Here is a 6392-nt window from a genome sequence, read left to right on the forward strand (position 1 = left end):
CAAGAGCAAATTGCACAATTGAAATTGCAAATTACTCTCTCCTCCAATAATGAACAAGAATTTAAAATAACCGAAATTAATGACTTAATTCGTTACGATGAAGCATTCGATGTCTTCAAATCTATTACAGAATTCTCAGGCAGTTTTAATGCATATGTTAGCTGGCGCGAAGCAGCTTGCTGCGCCATGAGTATGTATAAAGAAGGAAGTAGAAAGTATGTAGGAGCTTTAACAATCTTAAGAAATAAAATTACAGGTAAAGCTAATGACACCCTGACCAATCACGACGGCCAATCTACATAATAGAACAGGAATTGAGTATTTTTCGACAGGGTAACCTAACTGTTCTCGAATACTACAATTTGGTTAGTAAAAAATTAAACCTTTTGATAAACAAAACGATTATTACATATGGCGACAAAGCCAGCATCATTACTTAAATGAATAAGAATAACAGGGACAACACCTTAAGAATTTTTATCACAGGCCTTAATGTCTCTTTAGCAGAAATTTTGTTATCCCTTAAACCAGAGAACTTGCCTAATGCTTTGGCAAAAGCTCAGCAACTCGAAGCTAATTTCCAAAGGGCAAACTTCGCTTAGAATCACTTCACCAACACCCAATAGCGTAACAATCCAAACCCAGGGCAAAAAAATCAGCAAAAGAGAACCATGGATGTAGTCAAACCAATACAACTACAATTACACCCTATCCGTATCCGTATCCCCAAAATCGAAATTCTATGCAACCAAAGCAACGGGAATACGCTCCCCCTTTGGTTCGGCAACCTAACAAGCTCATGCGTATTAATAACCTTGAGGAAGACCATTTTTTAGAGGAAGAGGGCGAGAACTCCCCTTCATTTTCAGAATAGACAAAAAATAATAAAAATTTAAAAATATCAATTGGCACCGGTGCTCCCGCTTGTTATATAATAGAGGGTATATATGATAATGTAGAAGAATTAGTTATAAACAAGTAAGAGGTTCTAGTCGGGAGCTCCCGACTAGGGGATACCCTGAAGACAAAGACAATATAAACACTAAGATGAGTAACGCCATACAACAAAATGCTACTATGCAGCTTGCTTTGAAATTTGAGAACGAATACGAAATCAGTATCATTGGGCTCCCACAGCCGAAAGAGCAAAAAGCTAAACATAGAATGTACTCTGAGCTTCGGCTCTATGAGAGCCGTGCAAGCAATTATGTTTGTATGTGTGTTAGTATACATACATAACAGCACAATTTGAATGTGTTGTTATTCACAGCTCTGGCTTTAGCTGGCAAAGAAATAAATTTTGTTACTTTTCTAGCGCTGTTCATGCACCTATTATTATTTAAATTAAATGAATAATTATTTATTATTATTTTTATTTTATTAAAAAATAAAAGAGGGCCAAAAAATACAAATAGGGTTAATTAAATAAGTCGGTAGCTAGATCGACCGACGGAGTAAAAAATAGTTTAATCAAAAAAAATTGATAAAATGAATCTTTGGAAACACAAAATTTGCGCTCTTATTTCGTTTTTTTTTTTTATTTAATAAAAATAATAATAATTTCATTAATAAGTTAATTTAAAGAAAAAATATAAATATTTGCATCGCCTTGTAAAAACTGCTTGTTACTCAGTGCGCCGCGCCGGCTGGCTCATCGGTTTCTCTGGGTGTAGTCCCATCCTTGGCCCGCAGTGCGCACAATCGATAACAACAAAGCTACAACGTCTGTGGCAAAACATACCTATACAACACTTTTCAAAATGAACCACATAATCGATAACAACAAACAATCGAAACTTTTAACAAGTGAACAACAGCTGTAACAACAAGCAAATGTAAACAACAAAGGTGAGAAGCTCAATATAATTTAACAAAAAACACTATATATCCACTTTAGTTTTCCAGATCGGGTCCCGGTTCCGGACCCAGCGTACCCGCCCTACCAAACTCCAAGGAGAATAAATGGCGTATAGTTGTTGATTACCTAAAAAAGGCACTACTGAAACCAACATTACTGCAATACCCTGAGTTCACAAAGAAATTGCGCATAACCATAGATGCAAGTAAACATGTAAATTATCACCCAGCCCGACAAGGAATTCTTATTGAAATCATAAGCAATATTTCGGAATAAGTTTCTATTCCAATTACTTAGCCCTTTCACACTTATTAGACCCGTTTCAATCATTACGTCCACTCCCGGCTCTAACATAAACATAACAGAGCAAGCACTTAACGTAAAGATCTAGATTCTCATGCACAATTCATAACGTAAACTAAAGATCCAGATTCTCAAGGACATTTCCTAAACGAAAACTAAAGACCCAGCTTCTCGTGCGCAATTCCTAACGTAAACATAACTCCAAGCATTTAGCTTACGCAAGCCGCCCTCGCGAGCTTTTGCAATTTAAGGAAAGAAGCTTTAGCATAAACACAGCTAACTCGCAGCATAAGATCACCGAGAGCTTTTGATCTTTAAGGAAATAAGCTTTATCATAAACATAGCTTTTTTCCAATTAGTCGACACTAATTGGTTAATTGGCGTCCAACGTGGGGCTCGCGGTTGATAACACAAGAAAACGATAATTAAAAGAAAAAGTATCCTTAGTGATTCGCGGGTGAGCAAGTGCCGATATGTAAATCCAGAATTGTTCTCAAAAAGTGCATTAAAAATTTCCTATAAACGGAAATCTTGTGTGTCTCTAAAAAGAAGCATTAAAAATTTCCAACGGACGGAAGTATCCTGTTTCTAAAAAACTCAGAAGAGTATAAAAAAGTTCCGATAAACGGAAACACAAAGTGTTTGCAAAAATAAAGACTTGAAAGTCAACCAAAAATTTTCAACAAGTGAATCGAAAATTTCCATATATGAAAAGATTGTTAATAAAAACATTTCGTATGTTTTTTCGTATTATGAAAATTTCATCAACCCGAGATCTCCGAACGAGAACAACGTAAAAGAAGACCCTAAACCCAGACGGAAGGAAGACTTGACCCTAAAACCAGAAGGAAGGCTTGGACGACTTTATAACTTGTACGTGAGCCATCAGAAAATTTTTTATTTTTATAAACAAATATAAATTGTAAAAATAAGAAGTAAATTTTATCTACCTGAACATTGGTTAGAATAATAATTGTTGGATCATCAAATAGAAAGTTTAATTGAAGGTTTTCAAAATTTAACAAGCATGGGGTTCTAGTCGGGAGCTCCCGACTAGGAGATACCTTGAACCCTCTGCTTCCAACAGGCGATAGGTACAAAATGAAAGATACTTGATATATATATACTATTCTAGAAGCTACATGTCAAGTTTGTTGACTCTAGCTCTATTATTTACCGAAATTGCCCAAAAACAGGATTTCGATATCGATTTTTATCGATTACTTGGAAACGGGGCAAGTTATCGAATATCGGAAACAAACTCGATCTGCGCGGGCACTAGGAGGACCTACAGCTAAAATTTCTAGCTCTTATAGGTTCTGAGATCCTTGCGTTCATACACACGGACAGACGGACATGGCTAGATCGACTCGGCTATTGATGCTGATCAAGAATATAAGTATATACTTTATGGGGTCGGAAATGCTTCCTTCTGTCTGTTACATATATTTGCACGAATACATTATACCCTGTTTACCCATTTTTAATGGGTTCAGGGTATAAAAATGGCTAACAATAACTTGACAGCTGATTTGGTAGCTCAGTTGATAGCAACTCAGACTAGAGCACTTCAAGAGCAAATTGCATATTTGAAATTGCAAATTACTCTCTCCTCCAATAATGAACAAGAATTTAAAATAACCGAAATTAATGACTTAATTCGTTACGATGAAGCATTCGATGTCTTCAAATCTATTACAGAATTCTCAGGCAGTTTTAATGCATATGTTAGCTGGCGCGAAGCAGCTTGCTGCGCCATGAGTATGTATAAAGAAGGAAGTAGAAAGTATGTAGGAGCTTTAACAATCTTAAGAAATAAAATTACAGGTAAAGCTAATGACACCCTGACCAATCACGACGGCCAATCTACATAATAGAACAGGAATTGAGTATTTTTCGACAGGGTAACCTAACTGTTCTCGAATACTACAATTTGGTTAGTAAAAAATTAAACCTTTTGATAAACAAAACGATTATTACATATGGCGATAAAGCCAGCATCATTACTTAAATGAATAAGAAGAACAGGGACAACACCTTAAGAATTTTTATCACAGGCCTTAATATCTCTTTAGCAGAAATTTTGTTTTCCCTTAAACCAGAGAACTTGCCTAATGCTTTGGCAAAAGCTCAGCAACTCGAAGCGAATTACCAAAGGGCAAACTTCGCTTACAATCACTTCACCAACACCCAATAGCGTAACAATCCAAACCCAGGGCAAAAAAATCAGCAAAAGAGAACCATGGATGTAGTCAAACCAATACAACTACAACTACACCCTATCCGTATCCGTATCCCCAAAGTCGAAATTCTATGCAACCAAAGCAACGGGAATACGCTCCCCCTTCGGTTCAGCAACCTAACAAGCTCATGCGTATTAATAACCTTGAGGAAGACCATTTTTTTGGGAAAGAGGGGGAGAACTCCCCTTCATTTTCAGAATAGCCAAAAAAAAAAAAAAAATTTAAAAAAATTAATTGGCACCGGTAGAGGGTATATATGATATGCAGAAGAATTAGTTATAAACAAGTAAGAGGTTCTAGTCGGGAGCTCCCGACTAGGGGATACCCTGAACCAAAGACAATATAAACGCTTTTGAAATTTGAGAACGAATACGAAATCAGTATCATTGGGCTCCCACAGCCGAAAGAGCAAAAAGCTAAACATAGAATGTACTCTGAGCTTCGGCTCTATGAGAGCCGTGCAAGCAATTATGTTTGTATGTGTGTTAGTATACATACATAACAGCACAATTTAAATGTGCTCTGGCTTTAGCTGGCAAAGAAATAAATTTTGTTACTTTTCTAGCGCTGATCATGCACCTATCCCAAATTTGTATTCACATACGAATGCATGTTGTACTGAGGTTGGCTCCGTAGAAAATCTGTTTTTTAAAGTCGCCGCAAATATTTATATAATTATTTAAATTAAATGAATAATTATTTATTATTATTTTTATTTTATTAAAAAATAAAAGAGGGCCAAAAAATACAAATAGGGTTAATTAAATACGTCGGTAGCTGAATCGACCGACGGAGTAAAAAATAATTTAAACAAAAAAAATTGATAAAATGAATCTTTGGTAACAGAAAATTTGCGCTCTTATTTCGTTTTTTTTTATTTAATAAAAATAATAATAATTTCATTAATAAGTTAATTTGAAGAAATAATATAAATATTTGCATCGACTTGTAAAACCCCAGTACACAACATGCATTCATATTGTTACGAAACTGCTTGTTACTCAGTGCGCCGCGCCGGCTGGCTCATCGGTTTCTCTGGGTGTAGTCCCATCCTTGGCCCGCAGTGCGCACAATCGATAACAACAAAGCTACAACGTCTGTGGCAAAACATACCTATACAACACTTTTCAAAATGAACCACATAATCGATAACTACAAACAATCGGAACTTCTAACAAGTGAACAACAGCTGTAGCAACAAGCAAATGTAAACAACAAGGGTGAGACGCTCAATAAAAATTAACAAAAAACACTATTTATCCACTTTAGTTTTCCAGATCGGGTCCCGGTTCCGGGCCCAGCGTACCCGCCCTACCATGAGACGATCACCTTCACTCGTCTCCCTCGTTTTGGCCACTAGATGGCCGGCATGCCCCCTCTCCCTATCAAGTTAAACTTAGCCGGACATTCTCTCTTCAATACGTGCGTATAATTGGTTGCATTATGTTTATTAACAATTAATGTTTCTTATCTCTTTCTAATTTATACGGTGTGTCCATTCAGATATTTATTCTACGCAAGCTGACATTGTCTTCGGTTCGTCAACAGGTGCGTATTATTGCTTTGCCTTATACTTATGATTATGGACAATGGGTATTAATTTCTAAAATTTCATTTATTTTATAGAATAAATTTTTTTATTTTAACAACACTAAATGGAACAGGCGACGAAAAACTGCAAAGTTATTGCCCGTCGCCGTAAAAAAGAAGACAAGAAGGCAATCATGAGGCAATCGTGGTACTGATTTAAGAACAGAGTACCCACGCAAATACTTATAACTGGGTATATCACGATAATCAGTCGTGCAACAGATAGGTGATATACATATATATTAAATCGTTTAATTCTACCTTACCCTGCCTAAAGAGCTCTCTGGGCGTAATAAGGGGCGATAGAAAGGGGTAATTCAAGCTAGGTATGTATGTGGGTGTGGTTCGCGCAAGTACTAAATTTTAAACTTTTATATTTTATAGGCGCATATGCAAAT

The 6392-nt window shown here is 36.2% G+C and overlaps 1 long non-coding RNA gene across 1 annotated transcript; it reads left to right on the plus strand.

The window, feature by feature from the left end:
• Positions 1 to 1644: 1644 nt before the first annotated feature.
• Positions 1645 to 5813, plus strand: LOC135429317 (uncharacterized). The gene is made up of 4 exons (XR_010436398.1): positions 1645 to 1848; positions 1906 to 2071; positions 5450 to 5624; positions 5682 to 5813. It is a non-coding gene; the product is annotated as an uncharacterized LOC135429317 (long non-coding RNA).
• Positions 5814 to 6392: the final 579 nt, after the last annotated feature.

The sequence above is a fragment of the Drosophila montana genome, unplaced genomic scaffold (assembly GCF_035044405.1).
Source record: "Drosophila montana isolate Dmon_TW-CO22-7 unplaced genomic scaffold, ASM3504440v1 contig_2629_1, whole genome shotgun sequence".
NCBI lineage: Eukaryota > Metazoa > Arthropoda > Insecta > Diptera > Drosophilidae > Drosophila > Drosophila montana.